This window comes from Pelodiscus sinensis, chromosome 3 (assembly GCF_052426305.1).
Source record: "Pelodiscus sinensis isolate ZL-2025 chromosome 3, ASM5242630v1, whole genome shotgun sequence".
NCBI classification, from domain to species: Eukaryota; Metazoa; Chordata; order Testudines; family Trionychidae; genus Pelodiscus; species Pelodiscus sinensis.
This window is the reverse complement of record NC_143054.1, coordinates 88779286-88792595: the sequence shown is the minus strand read 5'-3', so window position 1 is coordinate 88792595 and position 13310 is coordinate 88779286.

The following is a 13310-nucleotide window of genomic DNA, read 5'->3' as shown; positions in this document are numbered from 1 at the left end:
AGATAGCAGGAGGAGTGTTAGGTAAGTGTTTTCATTCCTTCGGATTTCTTTTTTATTCTCTCCAACTATTTTCATTGGACTAAGAAGTGGCACATACATCACATTGTATAAAAGGAAAACATTTTTGTGGGGCTAAAGAATATTCTTGTGATGAATGTGAGCTGGGGGAGCAACATTGTATTTCCAGCTCTTCCACAGATGTGGGATTCAGTTCTGGGACCAAATTCAACCCTAACTCTGAGTGAGAGTGACTCCCTCTGACTTCAGTACGAGCTCAGCCCAGTTCAACCCAATTTGCTATGATTCAGGATCCCGACTGGGAATTCATGCTATCTTTTTCCACAGTTTGTTATGAGGCTTACACTTAGTGAAAGGGCTATCTCCAGTCCACCTAGAAAACAACTGAAATGTCTACATGAATGCAAGGAGACTGAGCAATCAAATGAAGGAACAGGAGCTATGCATGGAGGACATGAAACCAGATATTAAAGGGATTACAGAAACATGCTGGAATAGCACTCATGACTGAGTTATAGGCATGAAGGGTATGTGCTGTTTGGGAGAAATTGGAACAGAGGCAAAGTGGTGGGGTAGTGCTATATAATCAGTGAAGCAGTAGACTGTAAAGAAATAAGAAATGACAATATGGACAAACCAGAATCCTTTTGAGTCAAAGTCTAGTCTCCTTTGGGCTTTAAAACAACTGTATATTGTTGTTGTTCTTCTGGCCTTAAATTTCTGAGTGTTTCTCCTCTGCAATGAAACCCCCATGGCTGATCCATGTCAGCTGATTTGGTCTTGCAAGGCTCGGTCTGAGTGCTGCAAAATTTCATTGTTGATGTTTAGGCTTGGGCTGGAGTCTGGGGTTTGAGAAACCCCCCCTCAATGCATTCAGCCCAGGCCCAAATGTTACCAATAATTGTATACACCCATAGTCTGAGTCGTGTGAACATGAGTCAGCTCAGTCAGTGGTGGGTTTTGAAATGAAGTGTAAACAAACCTAATGACTCTAATTCATATCTGTAAAGTATTTTGAGAAAGGCACTATGGAAATGCAAATATTATTATTTATTATTAAGTTCTAGTTACAGCCTCCACATTCCAAGAGTGCAGCTGGCAACAAACATTTCAATGTTTGATGTCACCAATTTATGTGTAAACGATTTGTAGCAAAGGCCAATTAACACATTGTCTAAGTCTGGGTGGGCCTCTCCTGTGGAATCACAACACATAGGTTGGAAGAAAACCCCAATGAGATTCCCTTTGTGGATTTTACCCCAATCATTGAGGTGGATTTTGTCCCTGAGTCTTGTTAAAGCAGATAATAGATATGCCCTTAAGCCCTGTAGACCTCATGGGAGGTCCTACACCTCTACAATGACTTGGACTTGCCTGGTTCAGAAGTCCCCACTGACGTTGCACTGCTAGGAATTCCCAAGTTGCCAGCTTCCCAGAATTTGCCTTAAAGTGGGTGAATTCTTCTGCAAAGGTTGCTTGGCATGAGAGTTGGGATGAAATGAAGCATCCCCATCCTTCCTATCCACCTCCTTTTCATCTCCCGGCCATGTATAGATCTGGCACCTCACGAGGGGCACTCTTTTACATGAATGATTCTATGGAGGTCTCAAGAACTGGCACGAATGGTGCTAGAGAAGTGGCCAACCCCCTTACTTCTACACAAAGAGCAGGAAGAACTGCCAGCAGAGTGCTCAAATCACAAAGGGATGATCAGGCCCATTGTTGGGACTTTTTATTCAATTTGTCAATTCGGTGACTTCCAACCTCAAAGCAAAAAAGAGAGACAATGACAGTGTACAAGAGAGAAATACTGCTCTTTTGTGGAGCAGCATATTCAGGGAGAAACACAATAAAAAGTACCTGACTTTCTGGAAAACTAGACTGATCTGTTTCTTTATTGTATTTTTGTATTGCCTGTACATTCTTCTCTGTCCCATCCTTTACTCCTCCTCCTTCACCATTCTCACTCCTGATTTAGGGAATTTGCTTGATCTCATTCTGAAATAATTAATCCACTCAAGTGAAATCTGCCCTACCATAATAATTTCTGTGGTACTTCTGGCAGTGTCCGGTAATTTTCATTTAAATTGCATGAAATTGTTGTAAATAAAGATTATAACCTTAGATTTCAGATTTCTTATGAGTAAAAGGCCAGAGCTATCATTAACCAATGTCACATAAATGTTGAAGTACCTTGAAAATACTAAAACAAAAAGAAAAGACAGAAGGAAAAAAAATTTCTATGCTGTATTCCAATATTTGTTTGCTTTGTTTTTAAAGAATGTTATTGCAAACATTACTAAAAAAGAGTTTCTGATAATACTCAGAAAGTCAGAGGAAACACATATAAGCCATAAAATAGAGATAGAAATGACCTATGGCTCCCGGTCAACAAAGTATTCAAGCTAATGCTCAAATTCATCCTGATTCAGCAAAACACTTGGGCTTAAGATCCACTGAAGTCAACATTGAGTTAAAATTATACATGTGCTTAAAGTGCTTAAGTGCTTTGCTGAATAGGACAGATCAACAGTTCTCAAATTTCTTTGCACCACAACTCCCTTCTGTCAACAAAAATCACTACATAACCTGGGTGGAAGGGAGGCAGGCTGAGGACAGAGCAGCGGGCATTGGTTCAGACCTCAAACTATGTATGAGTGTATTGTATACTATATTTAACAAATGTCTGACAGTGCTGACCATGTAGTTAATGGTTATTTCCCACTAGCATCTTACCATACAGAATTTGCTCGCTTGTTCCTATTGAGCTATCTGGTTGAGGATGCCATGTCTCCAGATCAGAAAATTTGATCCTATAATTGTTGGATAAATGTCTCAAACGGTATTACATGTAATAGTCACAGCTGCTCACTCCTGACTGTCGTACAATAATCTCCATTATGTTTTCTTCTTTTTCAGTGCTAGTAGAAACCAAATTCAAGTGGGAAAATTTGTAGGAAAGCATATACTCAGGTAGGGTTAATGTGCTATTGATATTTCACCAGTGAAAATATGCAAAGATTGTATTCTCCCTCTCGAAAGCAGATGTCCCAGAAGACCTCAATAATTATTGTATCTTAAATAAGGAGTAAAATGTCATATCATAAATTCAATTTGTTTTAATACTCCCTCTCCCCCCATGAGTGTCTTCATTAAGGAGTCAGCCTAGCATGGACTCCAGCAAAGGTGCATTCGCAAATATGTATGCCAAAAAAAGTCATGAGTGCACAGTATGAATGAGAAGTATTAGAGAAAAGTGGAATGCAAATATCCTTCTGGCTTCTGGAAGCCTAACTTGGATATCTTAGGCCTCATTCCAGTCTCACAGACACTTTGGGGTAATGTCATTGGCTTCAATGAAGAGCCTTTATTTATACTGGTGAAAAAGAGATCCAAACCACATCCCTTGTATATAATCTTAACATAGATACTCTTCCTCTTGGGAAATATTGCAAACCTTTACAGAGTTCCACAAAGAAGGTTTGCACTGAAGGATAGAATCCTCTTTAAACCTACCAATGGTCTGGTAGCACTTTACAGACTAACAAAACATGCAGATGGTATCATGAGCTTTCGTGGGCACTGCCCACTTCTTCAGATGACTGGAGTTATGAGTAGGGGATATGAAAACTCAAAATAAATAGGAGAAGGGAAAGGTATGGGGTTTCATATCCCCTACTCATAACTCCAGTCATCTGAAGAAGTGGGCGGTGCCCACGAAAGCTCATGATACCATCTACATGTTTTGTTAAAGTGCTACCAGACCATTTGTTGTTTTTTTCTGTAGCAGACTAACTCGGCTACCCCCTGAAGCTTTTAAACCCACCAGTAGCCTAAACTCTGACACCTGGTCTACACTAAAGGGGAAAGTTGGTGTAAGCTAATTGGCTCAGTCTTGGTTCCCAGTCCTGTGCTCAGGCCTGTAAACCAATACGCTATGGTCCTCTTTAAGCCCTGGCCCTGGTTCAGACAAATGCAGTGCCAGGTAGGCCCAGGCCCTGATTCAGGGCGGGATAGAAAAACAGACAGCAGTTCGCTGGCGAGAGAGGGGGAGATTGCCACCGAGGGTGTGGGGTGGCAGTGGGGATGCTGGCCCTCCCTTCTCTACCACGTCCCAGCCCAGGGCCCTAGCAGTGGCAGCCCTGGCTGCCACTGTGGTCAGCAGGGATCTGGCCTGCAACGCGCTGACACACTACAGTACAATGAGATCAGCCTGACTGGTGTCGGCTTCTCCAGTGCCACTTCCAAACTCCCCCTCTCTGTCTACCTGTCTCCACAGTGGCTGCAGATTCTCGGGCAGGGTAAAAAAGATCTCATCTTCAGTGTGGGGGCTTGGCAGTCCAGGCCAGTCCTTGGCCTCCATAAGGTCCTCAGTGGCCTTCTGGGTTGGGAGTTCAGGGCAGGCTTCTGCTTCCTCCTTTCAGTAGTAAAGACAAGTCTTGAGTAAGTTTTGAAGAGAAAAATATTTTCAATGTCAGTCATTAGGGAAATAAACCATAACCACTTAGATCAACGCAAGGAATGAAACCGGAATTTCAGAGCACTGAATATGAATATGATAGCAAAGATGTAAATTAGTTAACAAAGAAAATAACCTTCTGACTCTTCTTTTCAATCATTTCATAAGTGTTTTCCAGCAATTTTTCCAAGAACCACTAATAAAATAAACTGGGTATGGAACTGAATTCATACATTTTTTCTGTTGCTTAAATTATATTGCATTAAACTGGTGACAATGACAATGAAAATGTCATTGGAAATTAAACCTTTTTCAGTAATTGTATGTCTTTCCCTTGCTTCTAAAAAATGTGTGATTAGTGTGCAGTTTTGCTTAATTTTTGCCCAGTTTCTGCTTCCCTTACTCACACTGAGTAATACTTTCCCGCACAAATAGCTTCCTGGATATCAGTGGGGACTGTAGATGGGATTTTCAAATGAGCCTAAGTTACTTGAGAGCACATGCTCCATTGAAAGTCAATAGGACTTGTGCTTTCAAATCACCAAACCATTTTTTAATATTCCACTCAGCATATGGAACAAGTGACAGTATAATATGAACAAGCCTGTTTAAAAACCTCTGAATATGGAGATTCCACCACCTCCCTAGGTAACCCATTCCAGTGCTTCATCCTAGTGAAATAGTTTTTCCTACTATCCAACCTAGACCTTCTCCACTGCTCCTCAATTCTGTCATCTGTCGCTACTGAGAACAGCCTCTCTCCATCCTCGTTGCAATCCCTCTTCAGGCAGTTGAAATCTGGTCTCAAATCTCCCCTCGTTCTTCTCTTCTGCAGACTAAATAAGTCCAGTTTCCTTATAAGTCATGTGCCCCAGCTCCCTAGTCATTTTTGTTGCCCTCTGCTGGACTTTCTCCAATTTATTCACATCCTTACTGTAAAGGATTGGATGCAATACTCTAGATGTGGCCATAGCAGTAGGCCCAGCCAAACAGTGTGTGGAGCCAAAGGCAGCACGGCTGAGCTGGGTGGGTGGTGCTGGGACCTGAACAATGCAGGGCCCTGAGTGAGTGGCTGGGCGGGCAGAGCTAGGAGCTGGGTGGGGCAGGGAACAGGGCAGCGGGAAGCACTGAGTGAGTAGCCGGGTGGGCGGGGTGGGGAGCAGGACAGCACAGGGCCCTGAGTGAGCTGCTGGGTGGGCGGGGCTGGGAGCTAGAAAGCTCAGGGCCCTGAATGCATGGGGCCCAAGGTAACCACAGTGCTCACCTTGCCCAGAGGCTGGGCCTGCTCACCAGTGCTGAATAAAGGGGAATAATCACTTTTCTAGATTTTCTGGCAATGCTTCTACTAATGCACACAAATATGACACTAGCCTTTTTGGTAACAATGGCAGACTGTTGTCTCATAGCCAGCTTCTTGTGCACTGTAAGTCACAGTTCCCATTGTGCAGAACTTCCACTTAAGCAATTGGTCCCAAGCCTATGGCAGAGTATGGGATTCTGCCGTCCTAAGTGCAGGACTCTGCACTTTCCCTTGCTGAATGTCATCAGATTTCTTTAGGCTCAATCCTCCAATTTGTCTATGTCACTCTGACCCTATCCCTACCCTCTAGCGAATCTCCCTCTCCCCCAGCTTAGTGTCATCTGCGAACTTGCTAAGGGTGCAATGCAACCAATTGTCCAAATCATTAATGAAGATATTAAACAAAACCATGCCCAGGACTGACCCCATGGGACACTCCACTTCATACTGGCTTCTAACAAGACATCTCGCTGTTAATCACTACCTACTTAGTCCTGCAATACAGCCAATATCCATCTTATAGTCCATTCATCCAAGCTATACTTCTTTAACTCGCTGGCAAAATTATTGTAGATTACCATATCAAAAACTTCACTAAAGTCAAAGTATATCATGTCCACTGCTTTCCCCACATCCACAGAGTCAGTTATTTCATCACAGATGGCAATTAAATTGGTCAAGGATGATTTGCCCTTGGTAAATTGAGGTTGATTTTTCCTGATCACCTTCTTCTCTCCAAGTGTTTCAAAATGGATTTCTTGAGAATCTGCTCCATGATTTTCCAGGGAATGAGGTAAGGCTGACTGGCACGTAGTTTTATGGATTTGCCTTCTTCCCTTTTTAAAAGATGGGCATTGTATTTGCCTGATTCTAAAGGTCCATGACCTCCTCTGATCACCATGAGTTTTCAAAGATAATGGCAAATGGGTCTGCAATTACATTAGCTAGCTCTTTCAACACCCTCAGACGCATTAGATCCAGCCCCATGGGCTTGTGTATGTCCAAAATTTCTAAATAGCCCTTAATCTTTTCTTCACAATTGCCACCTACTTCTACTTCCCCTCCTAATTTTCCCTGTTTGTGAGCAGCTGGTCAAGAGAGGCATGACCTCTAGTTGGTTTCTCTGGCACTTGCCCCGAAATGTTATCCTCACAATACTCCAAAAACATCTGGATTGTCTGTGGACTGCTGCATTGTTTTCCCAGCAAAGGGTCAGGGTGATTGAAGATCCCATGAGATCCCAGAATTGTGATCTGGAAGCTTAGTTTTCCAAAGAAAGCATCTTTTATCTCATACTCCTGATCTGGTGGTCTAGAGCAGATGCCCATCAGGATATATCCTCCTTGTTGTTTTCCCCTCTAATCATAACCCAAATACCCTCAACAGACTTTTCTCCAGTTTCATACTGGAACTATGACCCACCAAACTGCTCTCTTACATATAGTGCAACTCCTCCACCTTTTCATCCCTGCTTTTCCTTCCTGCAGTTTATACCCAGCCATGACAGTGCCCAACAAAATCTCTTATTCCAATCACATCAAAGTTTCTTAACTGTGCCAGAACTTCCAGTTTTTCCAGTTTGTTTCACAGGTTCCTGTACAGGGAAGTAAGAAATCTAGCCAATTCCCCTGCTTTCTCAGTATGAATCAGGAGGCTGTCCTTGTTGCACCATCCTCTTTGTGTTTCTTCCACATGTCCCACTTCCCCACTTACCTGAGGGCTTAGGTCACCATCCCACAGCAAACCTAGTTTAAAGCTCTGTTGTCTAAGTTAGCAAGCCTGCCTGCAAAGATGCACTTCCCCTTTCTTCATTAGGTGGATCCCATCTTTCCCTAGTATTCCTTTTTCCTTGAACTAAATTCCATGTTCAAAGAATCCAAAGCTATCTCTCCAACACCACCTGTGCAACCACACGTTTACTTCCACAATTCAATGATCCCAACCTAGGCCTTTTCCTACAACATGGCGGATGGACAAGAACAAGACTTATGCCTCAGACTCCTTTATCCTTCTTCTCAGAGCCACATAATCTGTGGTGACCTGCTGTCATTTTTGGCAGTATCACTAGTGCCCTCACAGAGAAGTAGGAAGGGGGTAGTGGTCCGATGGCTTGATCAGTCTAGGCCTCTAGGCAGACACATGATCACACTTTTAAGCTTCCCAGATTGGACAGCAGACAGATGGCTCCACCCCCCCCCCCTTAGTGGGAGTCCCCTACCACCATCAAGCTCCATCACTTGGGAATGGTGATCATTGAACCCCCACTCCTAGGACAATGCATTCCATGCTTTCTGGTCAACGGGGTTTCCTTTTGATCCCTCTCCTCAGATAATTCTTCCAAACCATTCTGCACCATAGTTCTTGTACAGAGAGACAGAAAATGGTGGCTTACCTCTATTTGCATTGGGGGTTCATGAGTTCTCTTTCTTCTTCTGGAGGTCACATGCTTCCAATTTTCTTCTGTGTTCTGCTCAGATTCTTCAGCATGCTGTGCCTGTGGTATCAAATGTTGACTTCTATCCAAGAAGTCTTCATTTTCTCTGATGCAATACTCGGTAGATACCTGGGCCTCTAGTCCTTTAACCTTTTCTTCCAATATGGAGGCCAGTTTGTACTTTGTACAGGCAAAGTTGCTTCTAACCTCTGGGAGAAAGACAAATATGACACATCCTGTGCAGGTCACAACAGCTGATTGATCACTAACCATATTGTCTTCCTTGTGAGATCCTCTTCAGATGTTGTCTTTATTGCTCACAGAAGCCTGGAAGGCAAGAAAAGTTCTGTGAGAACTTCCCCCAGGCAAACTCTCTCTCGCCTCCGTCCTCTGATAATATGTCTGTTCTGAGATGGGGCAATGCAAACTGCACACAGTATTTTAGAGGTGAGTCTGGCAGGGATTTACATTGTAGTATTATGATATTTTCTGTTTTATTGGTCCCTTTCCTAATAGTTCCTACAATTCTGTTAGTTTTTTTGATATCCACTGGTCACTGAGCAGGTGTTTTCAGAAAACTATTCATGACTCCAAGATCTCTTTCTTGAGAGGGCAATTCAGACATTTTGTATGCATAATGGAATTATATTTTTCAACACGCATTACTTTGTACTTATCAACATTCAATTTCATCTGCAATTTTATGCTCACCTACTTTACTGATATCCCTTTGTAACTCTTCAATCAGCTTTGGACTTAATAATCTCAGGTAATTATCTGCGAACTTTGCCACTTCACTGTTTGCCTTCTTGTGTAAATAATTTATGATCATTTATGAAGATGCTAAACCAAGAAACAGACATTAGTTATAAGGAATAGGCAGACCCAGCTGATGTTTTTATCCTATTTGTTTCTCATTCTCCCTTATGCTTATCAGTATTTCTAAGTATCACATATGGTTCTAAAACATTGAAAAGATAATATAAGTTATGTTCAGACAAAATGGCACTGCATAGATGTATGGCAGTTGCGCAAAGCATGTACACCTAATAAATTAAACACCTTCATGGACTCATGAAGACAGCATCCCAGAGCTGATCTGTGGCTTAATGGGACACTTAATAGGGTTCTCCACAAACCACTCTCCCTTATAATAATGCTTTTTATTCACAGACTCACTCGTCTCAGAGAGTAGCTGTGTTAGTCTGTAACTAAACAACACTTAAAAAACCACCAATGGTCCTGTAGCACTTTAGAGACTAACCAAAAAAAATATAGAGATGACTGAAGAAGTGGGTTGTGCCCACGAAAGCTCATGATACCATCTCTATATATTTTGGTTAGTCTCTAAGGTGCTTTAGGACCATTGTTGTTTTTTAAGGTTTATTTTTTTTTTGCTCAGAAAGGCTTTATAAAAGCCTCAGACAGCAGAGAAATGAGTTTATCTAAAGCAAGCTTCTATTTACCACAAACACATGTGCCAGTGGTGAATTATATCATGAACCGCACTTTGGGAAAGTTCCAATCTGTCAATACCATTCAGTTTAGATCCAAATCAAGTGGCAAGAGAAACTGTAGTGCAGTAGAGTACAGGAAGTTTTGGGAAAGCACATATATGAAAACACACACACACATATACACAAAATTGTTTCAGCTACCATAGTTGTCTTATCCTATATTTCTGTCTTGGATCCACCGAGTTATTCTGCTACAAAGTCAGATCCTCAACTGGTGTAAATCATAACAGCTCCATTAACTTCGACTGAGATATACTTATTCACATCAGCTGAGCAACTGGGATCAAATCCTGGCTGTACTGAAATCAATGGCAAAACTCCCATAGACCTTAATGGAGCCAGCACATTGCCCTGGTTCATCATTTCTGTAGTAACAGTGGTGTCCATATTCCATGTTGGTAATGGTAAGAGCTATCAGTCTGTGCTTTCATTCCCATAATGCTAGTACTGTGTAGGAAGGTACCTGCTTCCCTTTCTTTTAAACCAAAAAGGTTCCAGCAATTGTATATAATGCATCAGTATTTTGTGCATTATGTCACATCAACGTCCTGTCGTGTACCCTGATCAGTAATGAAAATATGTACTTTCTTCATTTTTTTTAGTGGAAGGCTTTTATCCATTGTAATTTGAAGGAAATCAGTGAAGGGAGACCAATATGTTGGTCAACATTTGCAAAGCCAACAATTGCTTTTAAACCATGAATAATATTTTAGGAAGTACGAGTGGGTGATTTTAATCTTTTTTTTAAAGTGCTATATTTTAATAGCAATCACATATTGAAAAATGAACTTTCAAAACAATATTTTAAATGAAAGATTAGGTACATTAATCTGTTCGTACTGATCATTTGATTTTTAAGCTTTAATGTGGTTATTTAAATATATCCATAGTACTGTAATAAAACATAGCCCTGGGAATTCCAAACAAATGAGATTTCTGACTAAAGGGCTCTCTGCAATCGTTTATATATATGTACCATTTAATGTAAATATGCTGTAGTAAAAATTATAAGAAATTTTGGCATTAAAGCTTTTCTTAAGTAGTTGAAAACTTCCTAACGTGAAATGGTCATTTATCTGCCATGTTTGAAAGCTCATTACATCCATAATATAAACCACAAAGTAAAAAATAAAGGCATTAAACATTTATAATACAATTTGGAATCTTTTTTTCCATTAATCTTGGTGCATGTGTGTGTGGTAATTTACTCTGCTGAGATATTTTTCATTTTTATCACATTGGTTCGTGTATTCAAATCATTCTCCTTCTCTTGCTTTTCTTGTTTAATTTTATAAGTTTCTACCACAATTTCACCCTCCATATTTACTTTTAGATTTCTAATGTGAAGATTTGTTAGCTCATAACATCAATCAGGTAGGCTTCCTCTAGCAGGGAGTTGGTGAAATGTGTTGCTGTCAAGGAAGCTTCTAACCAGCTGTCGTCTTCACAGTCAGCTGTTCTCCTGTTGTCCTGCTGGTATAAAAAACAGGAACATGTGGAGGCTGAGAAATGTTCTCTTTAATGTTTCACTAAATGGGCAGAAAGTTTCATACTTATTAAGTCCTTGTTCTCTGGGCTTCACTGAGGTTGCCACCAAAGGTGTCTGTTATGATCATGTTCTTGCCATATGGACATTTACCTACTGGAAAAGCAAAACAGATCATCTTCCCATCATACAAATTGTCAGATGGTGAGCAACAAACTGAATTCAGACATGTAACTTAGATGGGAAAGACTCTGCAGACCATTGTCAATCCCCAGGAGGTCTATTCCATAGAATTTAATTGATATCTGAGGCAAGTCTCAGAATAACTCAGTAGGTAACTGACAAGAAATATATTATTAAGAACTAAATAAAGAAAATGCTCTCAACCCTGAAACAAAACTACTTGTTTTGTTTCATCCTTATCTTTTTTTTTCTTTCCCATTCATCCTGCATTTGTGGTGATACATCTCTTGACACTTTTATCACATGTACCATATGCTCTTGACAACACAACTATAATGACTAAGTAACACCATGGCTGTAATATATCTGCATTGCTTGAATCTTAGAATCAGAAATCATTAAGCGTTATTTTTTTGGTGATCAATTGGTCTGCTAAGTGAGTTCAAATATTTAAAATTACTACATGGCATCATTCAGTTAAAGGCTGTTTTTTCTTTCAATTTCCAGTGTTCTTTGCAATTCTTTCTGAAGTTCAGTACCACGGAGCTTGTAGACGGAGCTTGATCCTGCCTTGAGGGCGGGGGGCTGGACTCGATGACCTCTCGAGGTCCCTTCCAGTCCTATTATTCTATGATTCTATGATTCTATGACCAGTGCTGCCCTGGTCTTTCATATCACCAATGTACACTTGCACTCTTGAGAGACCTTCTTGCCTCTGAAACCCTGTTCCATAACATACAATACTTCTGGTGCAGAGTATTCTCCAAAGGTGAATCTCATGAATTAGTGTGGGACAAAAAAGTTCAAATCTTGTACTGGTATTCTGGGCAGTCTTCCCAAATCTGGCCAATACATCTAATTTAGTGAAGAATTTGTCTTCTGCCATCTCAACAGACATTTAATTTCTTAAAAGTCCCTTTTAATGATCTTTGTTCAGTTCCATGGAGACAATGTAATGCCTGAACTATCCTCTTTTACCTCTACAGTGACTATGGCTTCAATCCAGTTTGGTGGCTTTTTTTTGCATACCATTGACTAACGTATTCTGTAGCTTCAGGGGGTAGCCAAGTTAGTCTGTTACAGAACAAACAACAACAAATGGTCTGGTAGCACTTTATAGACTAACAAAACATGTAGATGGTATCATTAGCGTTCGAGGGCACAGCCCACTTCTCCAGATGACTGGTCTGGAGAAGTGGGCTGTGCCCTCAAAAGCTCATGATACCATTCACATGTTTTGTTAGTCTATAAAGTGCTACCAGACCATTTGTTGTTGTTTTTTCTATTCTGTAGCTGTTTGTCCACTCACACTTTCAAGGCCTTATGCAACATGTCAGGAGACATATATTATTATAGTCACTATGTCCTCCTATAACTAAACCTTATGTCACCAGACAATGTCCCTGCCCTGTGAACACATCTTCATATGATGTAACCAGTCCTTTCACATCTAATTCAGATTTGTTATTCTAACCCTCTGTGGCTTATGCCCTCTTAACTAGGTCAAACATGTTACATATGTACATGCCCAAGCCTGCTTGCTTTTCAGCTCTATCTTTTATATTATTGACAATTGGTATTTGCTCAGGACTTTTTTTTGTTCCTCACAATAGGATTTAAACATTACATTTTATACTATACTTTCACTGAATTGCTTCCTTCCAGCTTGTATGCTCATGCTCATGTGTCTATTTCATAATAGGACATTTGTGCATGTTCTTATGAGTTTGCAGCTTCTTTCTCACTTAGGTACAGCTGATAGCCTTCCCCTCAGGAAATATCACATTCTACCTTTAACCTATACATTTTCCTGCTTTGTCTGCACTTTTTTTTTTAAAAGCTGGATTGGCTAGAGTTTCTTCCATTGTGCCTAAATGCGGAATATATTCTGTATTCATGATCACCTATGTAAT